This window comes from Phoca vitulina, unplaced genomic scaffold, assembly GCF_004348235.1.
Source record: "Phoca vitulina isolate PV1807 unplaced genomic scaffold, GSC_HSeal_1.0 scaffold3, whole genome shotgun sequence".
NCBI lineage: Eukaryota > Metazoa > Chordata > Mammalia > Carnivora > Phocidae > Phoca > Phoca vitulina.
Window position 1 is genome coordinate 55,035,012 of NW_022589706.1, and position 22,066 is coordinate 55,057,077.

Consider the following 22,066-nt stretch of genomic DNA (forward strand, 5'->3'; position numbering starts at 1 on the left):
AGTCAACACCTTTCACCTATAAAATTAACAAAAATGAAAATTATTGGTAATATCCAGTATTGCTGAATGTGGGGAAATGGGCTCTTCCACAGTGATGGTGAAAATATAACTGTTACAACCTTTTGAAGATGTAATTTGGCAGTTTTAATAAAATTAATTAAAATTGAATGCATATAACCAGTAATTCCACTTCTAAGATACATTACAAAGAAATACACATACAACTGCACAGAGATGAATATTCAAAGTTGTTCATTGCCACAAAAGAAAATCAAACAGTCTAAATGTCCATCAACAGGAAAATGGAAAGCTATAAAATACCAAATTACTCACTCATTTAAAATAGGGGGAAATAAGATTAAAGTTATAAATGTGGACAAGAACTACTGTCCACAAAAGTAATAATCAAATTGTAAAATAATTTACAAAGCCCATCTTTGGAAAAAGCATGATTAAAACACACACACACACACACACACACACACACACACTCATGGGTGGGGGGGTGCGGGGGGGGAATACAAGCTATATACCAATTCTTAACACCACCGGTAAGACATTAAATCCTATTTTAAAATTTTCATTTAATTTCTGATAACCTTCTAACAGATACATGTTACTGGTTAGAAAACACAGCTCTAGGGGTACCTGGCTGGTTCAGTCGGTAGAGCAAGCAACTCTTAATCTGGGAGTTGTGAGTGTGAGCCCACACAGGTGTAGGGATTACTAAAAGAAATAATTAAACTTAAAAAAGAAAAGAAAACATGTCTCTAGAATAAAGGCCAAGAGTGTGAGAATTCATTCACCACTACTACTAAAACAAGCAATCCCTGACATTATGCCTACATTAATGACAATTCATGGTTAAAGTTTAAGTGTGCTTAAATATTACCAACTAATTGAAGATAGGATTGAGGAGGCTGAGATGGGGAAATCAGACTAATACCATGCTGGAATTAAAATTGAGCAGTTACATACAGAATGAGTAATAAAGAAAAACTTACTGAAAAAAAAGAAAAAAAAACTTATTGCCTAGGATCCTAAGGTGCACTCTCCAAGGTTTCCAAAAGCTGATTTAAAAAACATTTGATACGCTCACTTGATATAATACTATTTTTTGGTAACCTGATATTAACGGTCTTAGAAACAAAAATATAATAAATCGAACGCTGACTATAATATAAAGCACCAATTCATATAGTCATTAAAATACTGTCAAAGACAGTAAAACCATCGAAGAAAATACTGAACACTGTATAAAATTTACAAATAAGGTATGATTTCAATAATGTAAAGGCTATGCATGCACTTGGGCAAGAAAATGAAATTAATTTTTTAGATCTACTCTAGCAAAATAGTTTTCAGAGCAGATTACAATAGAAAAGACATGGTAGGGGCGCCTGGGTGGCTCAGATGGTTAAGTGTCTGCCTTGGGCTCAGGTCATACCTCAGGGTCCTGGGATCAAGCCCCGCGACAGGCTCCCTGCTCAGCGGGAAGCCTGCTTCTCTCTCTCCCTCTACTACTCCTCCCTGCTTGTACTCTCTCTGTCGAATAAATAAATAAAATCTTAAAAAAAAAAAAAAAAGAAAAGACATGGTAATACAAGCAAAAAAATGTATTTCATCAGTTCTCTTTAATCTCCGGGATCTCTGAAATGGCATCTCCATTCTCATTAAAGGAACTTCTCCATACAGTGATAAAATGGCTAGATCTACATAAATCATAAAATCTATTACTGTTAACTTCAAACACCTGGCTGCAACCACAATATATAAGCCTCGAAATGCACAGTCAAAAATTCACTCTGAGGAGCCTGGAGTGTCCTGACCACCATTTATAAAGAGGGATAACTGCAGCATCTTTGGTCAAGTATGGGGGAGGGGGGGCGCAGGAAACGGGACTAGACTTTTACTCACTGCAAACTACTGACATGAAATTTCATGTCACATTTTGATGGCCATTTCAATGCTTGGAAAAAACAGCCAAAATGAAAATTGCTAAGAAGCTTAGACACTATGTCATCTTATTAAAAAAAAAAAATCAGGGCGCCTGGGTGGCTCAGTTGGTTAAGCGACTGCCTTCGGCTCAGGTCATGATCCTGGAGTCCCTGGATCGAGTCCCACATCGGGCTCCCTGCTCGGCAGGGAGCCTGCTTCTCCCTATGACCCTCACCCCTCTCATGTGCTCTCTCTCTCTCTCTCTCATTCTCTCTGTCTCAAATAAATAAAATCTTTAAAAAAAAAAAAAAATCAGGAAACCAAAAGAATATTACAGAAATTTCTCAATCTACAAAAATATTGTTTCAGCACTTAAAGTTACATGTACTGTATCTTGATTTCTATAAAAAGAGTAAGATCTCTAGTAACAGGATGCAGTTCTTTACAAGAAAGAAACTATGTTACCAAAGGCTACGTCTATGCTAGGACACAGCTTATCTCTCGCATTGTATACTTAACTCCTTTTCCTCTCTAGAGCCCCTTACTCAGAGCTGGGGTCACACTAGTCAGGCCCAGGCCCTTTCTCACTGAGCCATGGACTATTCCCAATCTCAACACCTAACCACATATTAAAACTGGAACTTCCTGAAACTCCAGACGTCTTTACCAATCCAAACAGCAATGAAGCTTTTTAAGATTTTTTTAAGTAATCCCTACACCCAACATGGGGCTGGAATTCGCAACTGTGAGATCAGGAGTCCCATGTTCTACCGACTGAGCCAGCCAGTCGCCCCCAACAATGAATAGCTCATTTAAGTACCAGTGGTAGAAATCAATAAAAGGTAGTTGTGGATTAAGTAAGCCTTTTCTTTTCTCAGACCCCAAAGTGAAGGAGGCAAATTTTGAAGTTCAGAAACTCTTAAAATTGACCAAGCATTAGGAAAAGGACAGCTGTGTCATGAAAATAAAAGCATATATTTATGTTAACCTTTAAAGTTTAATAAGTAACCTACAGGTTCCTTTATCTCCTTGAAATAGACAGGATATTTAACTTCATTTAGAGAAAAGGAAACTGATAGTTAGAGAGCCTAAGGAAAGCAGTTTACAAGGTCCCTCAGTTAGGAGAGAGAGGATTTGAAATCAGGTCTCCTGTCTCTAGTGATATTTTCATTACACCTGGTTAAGAACAACTACTTTAGAAGAACAGGTATGGACGCAAGAACATAAAAATCCTTTGAAGTCCAACTGCTAGCTTATTTGATACTGTTGGGAGGAGCGAAAAAAGAGATGGCAGTAACATAATACAAAAAAAAAAAAATCCAAGAGTCATTCCAAAATATCTACAATGCTGTACCAAAATAAGGTAAACTATCTAGAATTTAAAAGATATGAATAAACAGGATATGAATAGCCGTCAAGAAACTGATTCTATTGCTTCTGAAGCCAGTCCAGAGTTCTGGGTTAAGAACCAATTTGTCCTAGCAGCTCTTAAACAAGCATCTATCAATGTAGAGTAACTAAGTCATGTTTGTCAAATTCTACTGAAATTAAATTCAGAAGCAACCCTTAAGTTTGTACCTATCAAACCCAGCCTTGAAAAGGGGTCATTCTCCACTTCTGTATCAATTCAGCGTAAAATGTGGAAGTCTTAAAGAGAGAATTAATGTTCAATCCTGATAATGAGTAATCAATAGCAATAATTTTGCAGGATAAGAAAGCTGGTAAGAATCTAAACACACCATTAGTATTTACAGATTTTCAGCAACTGATATAGAAATTTTTATTTTTGATCTCTCATAAGTAAAATATGGATAGAGTATTTCCTGCTACCAACAGTACCAATATTACTGAAACTCAAGAATCAAACTACTAGGAACACTGCATCAAAAACTAATGATGTAATGTATGGTGATTAACATAACATAAAAAAAAGAAACTACTAATAAACACTAAATTAGAATATCAAATTATTTAAAGACTTTTTTCCGGTGGGGGGGGAATAAAAAAAAATAAAGACTTTTTTCCTTCTCCTTTCTTTTACTTCTGATCCCCACAACTATTTTGGTTCTCTCTACTCAGACTTGTTCACCACTAATATTTCAACCCCAAATATTTAAAAAACCTGAACCATAACTCTTAATAAGCAATCCATTGGAGGTCCTTATCCTCCCAATTCCTTGATAGCCTTTCAGAATTAAACAGCCTCTAGACACTAAATCATAACACAGCAATACACAGGACTAATTCCCCAAATTTAAGAAAACAGGAAGGTAGTATCACCAAGAAACTACACATAATCCAGTTCTAAGAAGTTCAAACTAATCATACCGTGTATCTTTTAAAACCAGGAATTTTGGACATCAAAAGGACCACTGGATACTAACAAGGCCAAGTGTTTACTTAGAAACTTTGTTCACATGCCTAAGGCTATATTAACTGCCAAATATGGAGCTAGACAAGGAATTCCCATCTTCTTTCCCTCTAACATACGGGGCTGCCTAACTGCAGTTGATGGTTCAGGGATCCAGGTACCGGCAATCCTAACATTTAGAGGACTAGCACGGTGTGTGGAGCCTTGAACCTAAAAACAGTATTTTAACCCAAGTTGAAATCTTAACTTGGGGGGAGCGGGGTCAACTCTGCTATCATTGCAGCTTTGGTGCACGAGTTTTGTTGTTGTTTTTTAAAGCAAAGGCACCTACCCTCAAAAAAAAAAAATGTTAAGAAATTAGGTGTGCCTTGGGGGGAAAAATTCATCTATGCGGAAAACTGTAAATGCAAATCTATATTCACTCCTAATCGGCACAGAGCCATCTTAAGAAATCTGCTTTTAAAGACGCAGATAAAATTCGATCAGATTCGGCTAACAAAAATCAACACAATCTAGGGAAGCTTATATTCTTCCCGTTGACTATTCTTCCCGCACCCCCCCCCCAAAAGTGGGGGAATAGGAAGAAACCCATTTCCCAAAGCACTGAAACATCTTTTCTATTCCTGGGTCAATATAGGATTGCGTAAAAAGAGCAAGAAAAGGTGTACGTTATATACAACCCGGATTTCTGAACACGTTAGGGATAAACCCGAAGGGGGGTCAAAGACCGAGGAACACTAGGTGCTGGGTAAGCAAAGCGGCGGCTGCCTTCAAACCCGGATTCTGTTTCGATGCACAGAAATGGTGCCCGGAGGCCGCTACTTTCGCATCTGCGTCGCTTCTGCCTCCGCCGACACAGCCTCTTTTCCCCTCCCCCCACGGGCGGGGCGGCGACGGCCTCCCGGCTCCCTTAGAACCGGGAATAAGAGACGCAAACCCCTCGGAGACAAGGCTGGTGGGCTCCCCACCCTAAAACATCCTCTCCAGAAAGCCGACTCCTCCACGTCTCGTATTGGCCTCCACCAGCGCGCCTCTGGGAGCTGCTGCGTCCCTGTTCCCAGCTCGCCACCCCATCTCCAACAAATCCGGGCCCCACCTGTGCCCTCCGGGCCCTCCGTCCGCACAACGCGCGCCGGTCACCTCCCTTCCCACGCGGCCTCCCACCCCTCACCTGAGAGGAAAGGTTTGGCTTCTTTCACGCACACACGGCAGCGTAGGCAGCCGGCAAGAACAATGTCTTTCTCTGCCGCGACACCTCCGACACTACGGCTCACGCACAGGACGGTTGCCTCGAGCCGCGGCGCGCGAAGGGAATGTCCCCTTCCGACCACCACACCGACCTCCCTTCTCGGCCCCCGTACACACCTCCAACCAACAGCGGCGGCGGGTACGTCGCGCGGAGGTCAACAGGAGAGTCGCCGAGGACCGGCTGCGGCGGATTCTTCTCGCTCGCCGCCCCCTCCCTCCGACAAACCTCAAGCCTCGGAAGCCGGAGAGCCGCGAGCTCGTTTCCCTTACAACCACCTCTTCCCGGGCGCCAGGCGCTGCGGCGAGCGACAAGGAACACGGACGTCCCGCCCCCTTTGCCGCCGCCCCCTCTTATTGTTTTACCCCTGCCGAAAGGGCTGGGGAACCCCCCAGCACGGCTTCAGCCAATCACGCATCTCCTTCGCGAGCTGGACACAACCATCTCGCGTTTCTCTGCGGAGCACGCGCAGAACGCCGCCGCGCTCACGTACTCTCGCGCCCAGAAAGCCGGGGAACCGGAACCGGCCTCAAGCCGCGGCGAGAGTCCGCTGATTTGACGTCACAAGGAGGCTGCCTTTTTACTGCTCTACGGCTGTGGCCTCGCCGCCCTTCGAGATTGCGCCCGAACAGGAACCGGTTGGCTGCAGCGCTCTTTTGCGGCGTCTTTTGGAGAGCGATATTTCTGGTCCCTTTTGATTATTAATGTTAAAAGGGAAGGAATTTTCTCTTTGAACTAGGTGTCTGCAGGTTGCTGCTCTAGACCATAAAATGCAGCCAGTGGTTTCAGCTGTTTGCACCCCAAACTCAACCTATATTGTTTATTAACCCATCCTAGGAAACGGAGGTATTAAACTCCACCGAGAAGGTCAAATTCACCCTAACCGTTCAAAGCAATATATGTTACGGAACCTACTAGGTGCTAGGCCCTGGGATGTAGAAAAATACGATGCGGCCTGCAAAGAGGGGGGAAAGAATCTCTTTCTTTGTGTGCCTGCTGTGTATTTAGGTGTTGCTAAATACACACTAAGCGTTTTACATACTAAGGCCGCTAAAAGGCTGAAATCCCAGGAGATATCAGGATTACAGCCCTGTCCTAGATCTAGGCCCAGACTTGGCCCCAGGGCATAGCTGGGAAAACACTAGACACTGACTCTCGTGACCTTGATTCATGGAAAAAGCCAAATCTCCTTACAGTCAAGGAAGCCACTTTGCACCTTAGTTCTGGCAATGTTTCTCAAAAGGATATCAAGACAGCAGAGGCATTTTTGGAAGGAAGGGCTGAGAAAATGATGAAAGAAATGAAAGGGCAATTAGAAAAGGAAAGAACACATTTATTATATGCCCATGTACCAAACATAACGTGGGAATAGACATTTCATCAGTTTTAAGAGCAATTTTAAGGTATTTTCCACATGTGAAACCCGAGGTTTACAGAGGCACTGGCAAAAACTACACTGTTTTTACCTTAGTTTGCTTAATCATTTTGTTACATGAAAAATATTTGAGAAGACCATAACTTTTATGAAATGAACTTTGACGTGTTTTTTTTTTTCCTTTGAAGCATAACATATTACATGAAGATTGCCCTTTAAATCTAATACTTCCGTACCAGGCACTCTTCAAATTACTTTATGTAATTGTTTAAGCATAACAATAACCCTATAGAGTAGTTACTATTTTATGCCCATTTTACAAATGAGGAAGCTGAAGTTTAGAGAGATCAAATAACTTGCCAAGGTCAGACAGCTACTGTTGGGTGAAGCTAGGAATTAAACACTAGCAGTCTGCGATCCCACTCCATGCCCTTAGAACCACAAGTTGTAGAATACTCTCACTGTATTAATTGTCAGGATTTACCTCCTCTACTACTGATTGATATTTTGATTGTTTCCAGTTTGGGGTTCTTATTCACAACTACTGTTATTCTTCCCGAAATGGATCCTAGTGCATAGGTACAAAAGTTTCTCTAGAGCAATGGTTCTCAGAAATTAACCTACATCAGAATCACCTGGAGTGCTTGTTAAAACACAGATTGCCAAGCCCCACTCCCAGGGTTTCTGATTCATCAAGTCTGTGTTGAGGCCTGAGAATTTACGTTTCTAACAAGTTCCCAGGTGATGAATCTATTGCTCCTCTCCTAACCACACTTTAAAAACCACTGACTGGGGCGCCTGGCTGGCTCAGTCAGTGAAGCATACAACTCTTGATGTCGGGGTTGTCAGTTCAAGCCCCACGTTGGGTGTAGAGATTACTTAAAAATCTTAAAAAAAAAAAACAAAAACGGGCGCCTGGGTGGCTCAGTCGTTAAGCGTCTGCCTTCGGCTCAGGTCATGGTCCCAGGGTCCTGGGATCGAGCCCCGCATCGGGCTCCCTGCTCCGCGGGAAGCCTGCTTCTCCCTCTCCCACTGCCCCTGCTTGTGTTTCCTCTCTGGCTTTCTCTCTGTCAAATAAATAAAATCTTTAAAAAAAAAAGAGTCGGACACTTAACCAACTGAGCCAACCAGGTACCTCTATCCATACTCTTATATAAAATAATATACTAGTTACTTCATTTAATACTTTCTGACTGAACTGAATGCCACCATAGGTCTTCTCTGAGCACTGAATCAAGAGGAAACCCTTCACTCTCCATCTCTCACCCTGTTCTATTTCTGTTCCTAGCACTTCTCACTGCCTGACATGTATCATTTGGTGGGTTTTTAAAAATTGTTGGCCTCCCCAATAAACTCTAGTTTCATAAGGGCTCAAATTTAGTCTGTTTTGTTCAAAGATGTATCTCTGCCACAAAGGAGACATTCAAAAATAATTAATGAATAAACGTGTGTGTATGTGTGAGATATATATATATATAAAGATGGAGAGAAATGGGGTCATAATTAAACAGTGTTTTGCAGGATACTACTTTTTTCTTTTTCTTTTTTTTTTTTTTAAAGATTTTATTTATTTATTTGACAGAGAGAGACACAGTGAGGGCAGGATCACAAGCAGGGGGAGAGGGAGAGGGAGAAACAGGCGTCCCGCGGAGCAGGGAGCCCGATGTGGGGCTCGATCCCAGGACCCTGGGATCATGACCTGAGCCGAAGGCAGACGCTTAACGACTGAGCCACCCAGGCGCCCCTACTTTTTTCTTAACAATATAATTTGGGCATCCTTTTATGTTAGTACATAGGTCTGCTTAATGTTTTTTTTCCCAATGGTTACATAGATGAGGAATAACTTTTTAAGCTTAGAGGCAGGAGAATCAATTATAAAGAAAATTATGAGGATATAACCAAAATAAATATAAGCTATGTACTTGTACACTGCTGTCATAAATTTGAGTCAAAGGACTAATAAAATTTGATAAGAAATCAATATGAAAACCTAATCAAGGGGCACCTGGGTGGCTCAGTTGGTTAAACATCTGCCTTTGGCTCAAGTCATGATCCGGGAGTCCGTGGATTGAGCCCTGCATCAGGCTCCTTGCTCAGCAAGGCGTCTGCTTCTCCCTCTCCCTCTGCTCCTCCCCAGCTCGTGCTCTCTCACTTGCTCACTCTCTCAAATAAATAAATAAAATCTTTAAAAAAAAAAAAACCTAATCAGAAAACATGCAAAGGAAGTCCAATTCATAGAAAAAAGTGCATAGCATTAAACACATATGAAGAGCTGTCAAAATGAAACAAGGGCAAACCATAAATAAATGTAAATATTTGTAAATGAAAACATCCAATATGCAAAACCAAGCCCCTTTGTACATTTCTGTTGGAAGTAAATGTTAACTCATCCTTTAAAAAAAGTAATTTGGCAAGATATATCAAAAACTTTAAAATGTTTGCACTTTTTAAGCCAATAACTCCACTTCTAGGTATATAGCCCTCTTAGGATATGCACCAATAAGTTCGCTATGGGGATGCCTACCTGGCTCAGTTGGTGGAGCATGTGACTCTTCATCTCAGGGTTGTGAGTTCAAGCCCCACATTGGGTATAGAGATTAGTTAAAAATAAAATCTTAAAAAAAAAAATAAGTTCATTGTGATGTTATTTATTTATCACCATTTAAAAACTGGAGGCATATTAAAAATAAAAAAATAAATTAAAAAAATTAAAACTGGAGGCATCTTAAATATCCAAAAATCATAGTCTGTAGTCTAGAAAACAAGAATGGAAGTGACTAATGAGTAGAAATTTCTAGTCTCTATCACAGTTTAACGTGTCTGGCAAGAGTAAACTACTCTAAATGTTTGATTTTATTTTTTTTATATTAAAGATTTTATTTATTTATTTGTCAGAGAGAGGGATAGAGAACAAGCAGGGGCTGCAGCAGGCAGAGAGAGAGAGGGAGAAGCAGATTCCCTGCTGAGTAGGGAACCCAACATGGGACTGGATCCCAGGACCCAGAGATCATGACCTGAGCTGAAAGCAGGTTCTTAACCGACTGAGCCACCCAGGCACCCCAACCTAACCGGATCTTAAAACGCATTATCACCATTTTGCTGAGGAAGTAGGTATGTAAGAGATGACTTTTCATGCATGTTTCAAGGCCCCCATAGGACTCCAAAATATGAAGACTAGGCACTGGGGGTCAAATCCAAATCCTGAAAGGATACTTGTTTTTCTTGCAAAGTATCTTTACTCATCACAATTTTAGCATTCCAACACTTACATGACATTTAACCTTTTGAGACAGGCATAACAAATGTCTTGGGCTAGCAACCAATTCAGTTAGTAAGGATTAGGATGCCAGCAGCATAGTCTGGGCTTTGGGGCCAGGCTGCCTGGATTTCCATCCTAGCTTCACTTCAACACTTGTTAGGTATATTACCTAGGTATTTTACTTCAGGTGGGATGCTTAACTTTTCTATGCTTCAGAGTTTCTCATCTGTAAAATGGGAAAAATAATATTTATCTTATTAGAGTACTGTGAAGATTAGATGTAAAACATCTACAACCATGTCTGGCCCATGGGTAAATGCTCAATAAACATAAGCACTGAATGTTTGGTGCTTTAAAAAGCATAGGCACCAATTGCTTTCAACTGATTCCTTCTTCCATGAATGCTCATTGATTTGCTTGGAAGTAAAACTTACATTTGTATAGCATTTCACAGTTTTCAAAACACTTTCAAACACAATTCATTTCAGTTTCACAAGCAATTCACAAAGTAGGCAAGCTGCGCAACGCTAAAAGTGGCCAATTTAGAAAGAGACCCCAGAATCTCCCGGGGTTCCTGCCACTATACCACATTCCACTCTTAAATGATGAACCTCCGCAGCCTTGGAGCAAGGCTTCCTGATGGAAAACAAGTTACTTGGGAATTTCAGGGCTCTCTTGGTGCAGCTGGCTCCTTTGCAAAGCTTTCTGATGCAAAGAGAAACCCGCTCCCAGGAGTAGGATGAATCCATTCCTTTTAGAACAGAATAGAAGAAAGGCTATTATAGCCTGAAGAAAGAATCAAACGTTAATTTCCCCTGAAATCTTTCCATCCATTATCCTTGTAAGCCTGGGACAGGTTGGGGTCTAAAGAAATGTTCTTCTTCTCCATTTGATCATTGTGTCAAAATACGTCACCCATCCAGAAAGGTGCGTAAAACATTTGGGTGACCTACCCATTTGCTAAGTATACAATGTAACAATACGACTGCCTGCAGTAGGTGGTAGGTGTTAGCTACCTAACTGGTTTTGATCATACTATTAAAGTCTTCAAGCAGGGGAGATTCTAAATGCTACCAGCTTGGGAGAAAAAAGGCTGCAGACTTGAAGGAGGTCACTTCGTCAGAATTTAGAGATGAAGATCTCATCAAAAATCACCCCAAAGTTGATTTCAGTCGGAAGAGCGTGTGACTCTTGATCTCTAGGTGGTGAGTTCGAGCCTCACGTTGGGTGTAGAGATTCCAAAATAAATAAATAAATAAACTTAAAAAAAAAAATCAACCCAAAGAATTAGGTTACGGGATTACAAAAGTAACCCATCTGATTAATGGTTTGTAAATTCTAACAGATTCTATCCAATGCTCATGAAGCTATGATGACAGCTAAAATCACCTCGGGCTGAGTGATCTAAAAGATACAGTAATCCTGGGAAGTACAACTAAATATAATGTAAATAAAGGAAGAGTCATCTGCCCTGAGTTGCCTGAAGTCCAAAAAGTGATGACTTTGGAAGGAGGCAAAATTTCACCAGTATTTATCTTGCACTGTCCAGGGTAGATTATATTTGGCAGACACGAATATTCTAGTCATTACTGGGTTACACGGTGTGTTTACTTTTTCAAGCCTTATAGTCTGGATATGAGATGCCTTGAGGTCATCCAGTTCTCCCCTCTTAATGCTCACCAAGCACTCTGACCCAGAGGAGGGGCCCTGCTCAGCAGATAATCTATTTATTGAAAAGGCATATCCCCCTTTGTGAAATAGTATTCTGGTGGGTTATTAATCAGTCTCTAATGGATTAACTCAGTGTCAACCAGTGTACCTGAGCCAGATTTCCTTGTTGTGGGAGAGGAGGGAGGCTGAGGGGCAATCCTCCACTTAAATGTAGGAGTGGGGAAAAAAGGGATGAAATTCCATTTTCTTCACTAACTAGTTTTTGTTGTTTGTTTGTTTGTTTAAGTAATCTCTCCATCCAATGTGGGGCTCGAACTTACCACCTGGAGATCAAGAGTTACATGCTCTTCGATCAAGCCACAGAAGCACCCCTTCACTAATCGGTGTTTTGATACTGGTCAGGTTAGTTCACTTTTTTGACCTTTAGTTTCTTCAGGGATAAACAGCCAGCGTTAGGGTTGTTGGCAGGATTAATCATGGTGTTTAGCACAGTTTCTAACATAGACGGTATATAGGTCTGATTCCTATTATAAAACTGAGGCAGACCTTCAATATTGGGGGACCTCAGCACGGCGGGGTCATAAAATCATAAACAGACATTAGCCTAGGTCTACTCTCCATCCCTCCACTCTCCATTCTCCTCTTGGGTCAAATATGTGATTTGGTAGTACAGAGAAACCATGCCATGAGTCTTTGTCTTAAAAAGACAGTCAAATTCAGGAGCAGGAAAAGCATACAGTACCTTTAAAAGCAAATTTGTTTTCACCAAGTCTCTTCTAGCAACCAGGCTATAAAACTGTTCCAGATAGTGGGGCACCTGGCTGGCTCACTCGGTGGAGCATGTGACTCTTGATCTCAGGGTTATTAAATTCAAGCCCACACATTGGGTGTAGAGATTATTTTTAAAAAAATAAAATCAGAAAGAATGAAAGAAAGAAAGGAAGGAAGGAAGGAAGGAAGGAAGGAAGGAAGGAAGGAAGAAAAAAAACAAAACTATTCCAGGTAGTAAAAAACCCAACTGTATGCAAACTACAAGGCGTTCATCATACAGACCAAAAACTTAAAAGACAGGAAAGAAGTTGTGAAATTTCTTCTGATTGGAAAAAGATCATCATAAAAAATTATACCCTTGATACTCACTGAAAGCATTTTGGCTTTCTTCTACATTGCCCAGTTGAGAGCAAAACACTGAGTGTCAGCAACAGGCCTTATTTTCCACCCATGGGTTTCCAGGTGTAACCATTTCCTTGCAGGTTCTAGTCTAGCTAACCTCTGGATTCTGGCCCCATGGCAGCAGAATACTTCTCTAGGCTTTACCTCAGCAGGCGGCATATATGAGGTTTATGACGAAGGCAAGAATCCTCCTCAGAATCAAGATTTGTCCTATCCTTCTGGTCAGACCAGATGCCTGGCTTTTAAAAATATCTCTACCTCTCTTATTCCGGATTGCCACTCTGACCTATGCCTTGTTGACTCACACTCTCTGGGTGAGCCGGGCCGTGGAAGAACATTCCTGGCTCCTACAAGCTGGCTCAAAACAGCAGCTCCCAGTTACATTCCCACATCTAGCTGGGCTTCAAGGATCCCAGGCCTGATCTCTAACACCAGAGCCATGGCCCCAAATTACCCAAGTTCTTGTGGTGACCTGAAAAGGGAAAGACAACTGAAAGTTAGTGACCAAAGACCTTTTGCACACAAGAAAGTAGTCCCAGATAAAGTGTGTTCACAGGGGCAATAATGTTGGAAGCAGAGGTTTTTTCTCTAAGCAACCAAGAGCTGTAGAAAACCCAAGGAACTTTCAGCCCATTAAGTAAAAGAATTATAAAAGAGTTTGGGGCTTTTCTATAAGCAGAGTTAGGAAAAGATTTAAAAAAAAAAAAAGCAAAAAAAAAAAAGCGCTCCTAAGAATTGTTAGAGTTTCAGATCTATTTATTTCCTTTATGATTTTCCTTAATGTATTTCCTTATATGTTGTTCTAAACCAGTTTTTAACCTGAGGTCTATGCACATTTTCAGGGGATGGAGATAGAGGATGTTCGTGAAACCATGCACATTTTGTACCTATGTGTGTATAGTTGACCCTTGAACAACATGGGGATTGGGGTGCTTACTTGCGTGCAGTCAAAAATCTGCATATAACGTTTGACTCCCTGAAAACTTAACTACTAATAGCCTACTGTTGACTGGAAGCCTCACTAGTAACATCAACAGTAGATTAATACATATGTTGTATGTTATATGAATTCTATACTATATTCTTACAATAAAGTAAGCCAGAGAAAAGAAAATGTTATTTAAAAATCATTAAGGAAGGGGCGCCTGGGTGGCTCAGTTGGTTGAGCGACTGCCTTCGGCTCAGGTCATGATCCTGGAGTCCCTGGATCGAGTCCCACATCGGGCTCCCTGCTCGGCAGGGAGTCTGCTTCTCCCTCTGACCCTCCCCCCTCTCATGTGCTCTCTCTCTCATTCTCTCTCTCTCAAATAAATAAATAAAATCTTTAAAAAAAAAAATCATTAAGGAAGAAGAAATACCTTTATAGTACTGTACTGTATTTATTGAAAAAAATCTGAATATAAGTGGATCTGTGCAGTTTAAACCGTGTTGTTCAAGGGTCAATTGTATATGTCTTTTTTTTTTTTCTGAAAAAGTCTGTATTTCATTGTCTTCTAAATGCATCTATGTCCTAAAGGGTTAAAAACCCACGATCTGGGGGTGCCTGGGTGGCTCAGTCGGTTAGGCTCTGCCTTCGGCTCAGGTCATGATCCCAGGATCCTGGGATCAGCCCCGCGTCGGGCTCCCTGCTCAGCGGAGAACCTGCTTCTCCTTCTCCCTTTGCCTGCCACTCTGCCTACTTGTGCTCTCTCTCTATCTCTCTGTCAAATGAATAAATAAAAATCTTAAAAAAAAAAAAAAAACACCCGTGATCTGAACCACATTCTTCTTCAATGTATATCAAGGTAAGTTGGTTTATTAAGATGAAGGCTTTAGGGGCACCTGGCTGGTTCAGTTAGAGCACGCAACTCTTGATCTTGAGGTTGTGAATTTAAGCCTCACATTGGGGGTAGAGTTTACTTAAAAAAAAAAAAATGAAGGCTTTATAGTATAAAGAATGCTATGTTCTTCTCTTTTTTTTAAAGGTTTTATTTATTTATTTATTTATTGAAAGCACTCACACATGTGCTTGAGCACGGGGAGGGGCAGAGGGAGAGTGGGAGCATCTCAGGCAGACTCTGCTTGAGATGCTCTCTCTCTCCCTCTCTCTTCTTGCCCCTCTCCCTCTCTCTAATTAATTAATATCTTTTTAAAATAATTTTTTTTTTTTAGATTTTATTTATTTATTTGACAGACACACAGCGAGAGAGGGAACACAAGCAGGGTCAGAGGGAGAGCGAGAAGCAGGCTTCCCGCTGAAGCAGGGAGCCCAATGCAGGACTCGATCCCAGGACCCTGGGATCATGACCTGAGCGAAAGGCAGACGGTTAATGACTGAGCCACCCAGGTGCCCCAAAATAAAAATTTTTTTTTATTTAAATGCTTTCTATTTAATAGTAGACAAAATAAGGATAATGTGCATTTCACAAAGCTGCATGTTTTCCATGAAGGATTATTTAACTAAACCTAAAGTTTAGAAATGAGGTAATATTATGATTTCTGAAAGAAAACTAAAAGAAGGGTCACATAATTAATCATTTTTATTAATAACTTGCTTTCAAGGAGTGTGTATGCTGATGGGAGGGATGCATACCAAGAAGAATTTTAATGTCACTGTAACAGAGTAAGGTTTAAGACAGAGATCGGCTCCGGGTGCTGTGAGAACAGAGAAGGGGCAGTTAAGTCAAACCAGAGGTTCGAATTCACGCAGGAGGTGACACCTAAGCGGGGTCTGGAAGGTGAAGCGAGAAGGAGCCACGGACGAAAGTGCAAGGGCTTACAACCACTGTCCCAGGCAGAAGAACAGCAAGAGCAAAGGTGATGGGACCTGTGTCGGGAAGTACAACTGTGTGCTCTAACTACAACATCGAGTTCAAGGTGGGGCATGACGTCTCAGAAGGCAGGCGTGGGGAGTAAATGGCATTTCACAAAAAATTTTCTTCAAGTTTTCCCACTGTATATAAATCCTAGAAAAAGTAATTTGTGCAAACACTTCCATCACAGAACACTTATTTCTGTGAGGAGCAAAGACAAGACATACATCTTGGAAAAGCTGGGCTTAATTTCCGTGAACTAACTCCACATTTCCTCTCTATTTTTCTCTGCGAACTGAGAAAATGTACAGTTTTTAAGCATTTAAAAGCAGTACTTTTTTCTCGCCTTGGAACTGTCAGGGGTCTGATGACCTTTCTTGTACAATGTGGGATCTTAAGGGAATCACAGAGGAAGCTGGAGCAACGCTTAAGTCATAGAAACCTGCAGAAGTAATTGGTTTCTGCCTGACTGTTTGCTTGGGGATACGTTTTTCAAACAAATCATTTTTAGGGATTTCTGACTAAACATCAGGACTAAAAACATCATTGCTAATTTTATGGGCACAAGGGAGTAGTTATCTAGTGAAAGAAGCACATTTATTGGTTATTATGTTTGTTGGGTGTATTTTAAATGTCAGAGCCTCTGTTATCGATGCTTCTGATCTGGCTGGCCTCAAACCAAGATACCGACCTCATACCCTAGTTACTCTGTGAGGCTTATTTTGGGGAAGAGACCACAGCAGGAGACCTGCACCCTTCCCCCCACTTTCAGAGCTGCCATAAGATACCTGAACATTCAAATACATTAGGGAAGGCTTAATCCACAAAGACCTTCCTCCTGCTTTATCGTGGAGGGCAAATCTTGTTCGTCCATAAAAAGAAATTCCAGAGGACAAATTTCTGTGCAAAGTACTTTGCCATGTTTAGCAAGCATTCCACTAGTCTGTTTGAGGGTGCAGGGAGAGAAGAAATTGCCAAGGAAACTAGGCACTTCCTAACACTTGTAGGTATAAAACCACTACTTCATCCCTAGCTCTATGTTTGGTCTTATACTTAGACATTCTTGGGTGAAGAAAGGGGCTGGTCTACCGTACTGGATATTAGACATGAAAGAGGAAAAAAAAAGTTTAAATAAGAGGAAAAATCATAAGCAGTTCCCAAAATAAAGATCCCAGGAAAAAAATCCCAGAAAGAAAGACCTAGATAAGGAATTCAAACTCTTATGTTTGTTAAATGTTATAAACATTTAAATTTATTCAGTTCAGGGGGTGCCTGACTGGATCAGTCAGTAGATCAAGAGCCTTTTGATCTTGGGATTGTGAGTTTAAGCCTCACGTAGGATATAGAGATTACTTACAAATAAAATCTCTAAAAAATAAAATCTCTAAATCTCTAAAAAACCATATATTTATTTAGCTCAAATTTAATGACTTGGCCAACTAGCTCTGCAAGACCAAAACTGTATCATTTGCCTTCAACAATGTCAGTCTTCTGAATTAAAATTCCCAAACAAATCCTTCAGGTATGGATTATTTTCATACTGAGCAAGGGAGGTAGCTTATTTAATAAATCATGTGAAGAATGTTTTGGAGTCTCAATGAACCTTTCCAAGTAACTTGTTCTGAAGAAAACTAGGTGAATTTAACATCAAAAGATCATCATGGCTATGGGCAATAATATGGGTGAAACTCACAAACATAATGTTGAGTAAAAAGGCAGACACAAAAAGGGACATATTCTATAACTCTATTGGTACAAAGTTTTAAAAAAGGCAAAACGAACCTATGTTTGTAGAAGTCAGAAGAGTGATTACCCCTGAAGGAGGGAGGCATACAGGAAGCTTGAAAGATGCTGAGGAGGTTTGGTTTCTTGAACCCAGGTGCTGGCTACGTGTGACTTGAGTTTGCACAGTTTTACTGAGCTGTATACTTATGGTTTATGCTTTTTTCCTGCACATAAGTAAGAAATAAATTAAAAACAACAACAGGGGCGCCTGGGTGGCTCAGTCATTAAGTGTCTGCCTTCGGCTCAGGTCATGATCCCAGGGTCCTGGGATCCAGCCCCGCATCGGGCTCCCTGCTCTGCGGGACGCCTATTTCTCCCTCTCCCACTCCCCCTGCTTGTGTTCCCTCTCTCACTGTCTCTCTGTCAAATAAATAAATAAAATCTTTAAAAATAAATAAATAAATAAAAACAACAACAACAAAGATCATCATGGGTCCTGCATCAATGAAGCACCTGGGTTAAAAACCAACATTTGAATCCAGAACAGGGAAATCTATAGAGAAGGAAAGTACATTAGTGGTTGGTTAGGACTGGCAGTTGATGGCTGAGGGGGACAGAGTTTCTTCTTGAGGTGATGAAAACATTCTAAAAATGACTGTGGTGATGGTAGCACAACTCTGTGTATATGGTAAAAAAAAAACAACAACCACTGAATTGTACACTTTAAAAAAACAAAAACAAAACCTATATTTGAAGAACTATTGTTATTTTTTTAAGATTTTATTTTTATTTTTTTTAAAATATTTTATTTATTTATTTATTTGACAGAGAGAGACACAGCGAGAGAGGGAACACAAGCAGGGGGAGTGGGAGAGGGAGAAGCAGGCTTCCCACCGAGCAGGGAGCCCGATGTGGGGCTTGATCCCAGGAACCTGGGATCATGACCTGAGCCGAAGGCAGACGCCTAACGACTGAGCCACCCAGGCGCCCCAAAGATTTTATTTATTTATTTGACACAGAGAGAGACAGCTAGAGAGGGAACACAAGCACGGGGACTGGGAGAGGGAGAAGCAGGCTCCTGGCTGAGCAGGGAGCCCGATGCGGGCTCGTTCCCAGGACCCTGGGATCATGACCTGAGCCGAAGGCAGATGCTTAACGACTGAGCCACCCAGGCACACCTTTAAGATTTTATTTTTAAGTAATCTCTATACCCAATGTGGGACTTGAACTCACAACCTTGAGATCAAGAGTCGCATGCTCCAGCAAGTGAGCCAGCCAGGAGCCCCGAAGAACTATTACTTATACTCTTCATTGCTTAGTTCCACTGGCTGGTCTCTATGTATTCCGTAGACTCCCAGACTGGGTTATCTGGTTGTGGAATGAGTACAGATATATATTTCCACTTGAAAAAAGAGCTAATTAAAATAACACTACTTGAGTTCCACTGGCCTCCGTGACATCTACCTGTTTATTATTCACTGCTTCCCTTCTCTCTGTGAGCAAAGCTCAGCAGCAGTCAATTTGTGGGAAGGATTCCATGGTTCTCTACCTTGCCTGCACACGGATATCACCTGGGGAACTTTGAAAACCACTGATGCCCGAGTCCCGTCCCTAGAGATTCTATTTAAATGCTGCCATCTAGGCATCTGAATTTTTTTAAAGCTCCCCAGGGACCAAAATCTGGACACACTGATACATTGCCTAAACATACACCCATGTGTGCATGTGCACACACACGACACGCACACGCTATCTCTCCTCAGGTGCTTCTAATACACAACTGACGCTGAGAACCACTGGTATAGTGGTTTCCACAAAGAATTGAAAATCTAAATTCTCACTCTGCCATTTATTAGTTATATGACATGAATAAACTATTTGATTACTCTGAACTTCAGGTATGACTTTGAGACAGATCTACATAGCACACAGTAGGCTTTTAAAAAATGTTAGTTGAAGGGGGCCTGGCTGGCTCAGTTGGCGGAGCACGGGACTCTTGATCTTGGGGTCAGTGAGTTTGAGCCCCACGCTGGACGTTGGGCATAGAGTTTAATAAAAAAAAAAAGGGAGAATGGGAACTAACATTTTCTTTTAAGTAAGCTCTATGCACAACATGGGGCTCAAATTCAAGCATCCCGTGCTCCACCCACTGAGCCAGCCAGGTGCCCCTGCCCTTCCTTTTTTCTTTCCCTTTAAAAACTAGGGAATTCTAGTAAAAAACAAAATTTTTTTAAAAGGGGGGAAAAAAGAAAAAAACTAGAGAATTCTATTCTTTTTTAAAAAGCTGTTGTCTGGATGCCTGGGTGGCTCAGTCAGTTAAGCATCTGCCTTCGGCTCAGGTCATGATCCCAGGGTCCTGGGATTGAGCCCCGCATCGGGCTCTCTGCTCAGTGGGGAGTCTGCTTCTCCCTCTGCCTGCCACTCGCCCTGCTTGTGCGCTCTCTCTCTCTCTCTCTCTTTCTCTCTCTGACAAATAAATAAAAATCTTTTACAAAAAATAAAATTTAAAAATTTAAAAATTTAAAAAGTCTTGTGACTATTATCAAGTTCTATTCTGATGTTCTTCGTCCTATGCCTAGTACTTGCTCAGGCTTCTTAACCCGACTTACTGAACCTCTGATGTCCTCTGGCTCTCTGTTCGCTGGACTTGTAGATTGGGAACCTGATCCTTGCCTTGGCTGACCTCACAGGATTTGGCATCTAGACTACCTGTCAACCCATTTCTGATTTTGGCTTCCCCTACTTGCTCTGTCTTTATTGCTGCTGAAAAGCCTAGCATGCCAGATAGCAATCTTTGAGTTTGATCTTAAAAATCAGGTAACAGTTGGGGCGCCTGGGTGGCCAAGTTGGTTAAGCGCCTGACTCTTGGCTTTGCCTCAGGGTCGTGAGCTCGAGCCCCATGCCGGGCTCTATGCTGAGCATGGAGTCCGCTTCAGATCTTCTCTCTCCCCCTCCCTCTACTCCTCCTGCTCATGCTCTCTCTTTCAAATAAAAATAAATCTTTTTTTTTAAGATTTTATTTATTTGTTTGACAGAGAGAGGGACAGCGAGAGAGGGAACACAAGCAGGGGGAGTGGGAGAGGAGAAGCAGGCTTCCCGCTGAGCAGGGAGCCCGATGTGGGGCTCGATCCTAAGACCCGGGGATCATGACCTGAGCTGAAGGCAGACGCTTAACGACTGAGCCACCCAGGTGCCCCCAAATAAATAAATAAATCTTAAAAAAAAAAAAAAAAGATCAGGTAAGTATTAGGATTTGGATCAATGGAGAGAATGGCGTTGGGCAGTCCAGATAATGGAACATGAAAAACAAAAAGAAGAGCCATAAAGGCACAAAGTATCAGGGAAAATGGAGGGACTTTGAGAAGTTTCTGGAGAGCAGAGATTGCAACCTGGGAGCCTATAGGCCAGATCCAGCTCACAATTGTTCTGGTTAGCCCTCACAGTGTTTAAAAGGTTTCTGAATTGATGCTTCATATTTAAAATTGGGAGATTTCATATCAAAATCCAGATGGCCAGCTTTTCTTGAAAAAGATGATGATTTGACAGCACTGGACACACACTCCACATGTGAACAGTGGGAAGATCAGTAGCTACTGCTCCCTCAGCATGGGGCACCCTCTCTCCAGTTTTGGGCAGCCTTTACCACCACCTGCTTCATCTCTTCATTTACTGGCCTGCTTCTCCAGGTGTTCAATAATTATCTAGTTAATGAATCAATTAGAATGGGAGGGAGAGATGGGGCGCCTGGGTGGCTCAGTCAGTTAAGCGTCTGACTTCAGCTCAGGTCATGATCCCGAGGTCCTGGGATCGAGTCCCACATGGGACCCCCTGCTCACAGGGGAGCCTGCTTCTCCCTCTGCCTGCTGTTCCCCTCTGCTTGTGCTCTCTCTCTCTCTCTGACAAATAAATAGATAAAATCTTAAAAAAAAAAAGAATGGGAGGGAGAGAGAAAGAAGAGGAAGAGAAGGAAAGAGAGTCCCCCTATTAATACCAAAGAGTTATATCAAATGCTCACACTGTATACCTTAAACTTACAGAATATTATGTATCACTTATATATCAATAAAACTGGGGGGAGAAAAAGAATAAAATAATACTACTAAAGAGAGTAACTGTAGAAGACCTCACCAAATAGCACACCAATTTAAGTGTGGACTATGGCATGGGGTGAAAGTCACCTGAAGGCATTTTCCTACGCAGCAATATGATCAAGGTGAGTGCTTGAAAATATTTTACGTGCAACTTTAGCTAGCACATATGTCAAAGGAGTGCTTGCCTGACTTTATGGAACACTGGTAAAATTAGGCCCTCTGACTTTACATATGATACACAGTTGAAAATAAATAATGAAAAGAATCCTAATAAAATTAATGATTGAAAAAAAATCTACTTCTGAGGTAAGTATACGTTTATACCTCACCAAGTTCCAGGATTTAAGATGAGAGGAAGAGCTGAAGTGTGAGGTGCCACATCCAGAAACAACAGTTGGGGGGATTTTCAGTAATTTTGAGGATGA

General features: G+C 41.5%; 1 protein-coding gene across 6 annotated transcripts in view; it reads right to left on the bottom strand.

Annotated features, from left to right (window-relative positions):
• Nucleotides 1–22,066, bottom strand: part of G3BP2 (G3BP stress granule assembly factor 2) — a 77,529-nt gene that overhangs the window by 29,165 nt on the left and 26,298 nt on the right. The window contains exon 1 of one of the 6 annotated variants that reach the window (XM_032400550.1): nt 5,675–6,024. The exons of 2 other annotated variants lie outside the window; for them this stretch is intronic. The gene's annotated coding sequence lies outside the window, so the exon portion shown is untranslated. Of the gene's footprint in view, nt 1–5,480; nt 5,655–5,674; nt 6,025–22,066 lie in introns of those variants that run through there. 3 more of the 6 variants (XM_032400547.1, XM_032400552.1, XM_032400548.1) reach the window with 3 other exon arrangements.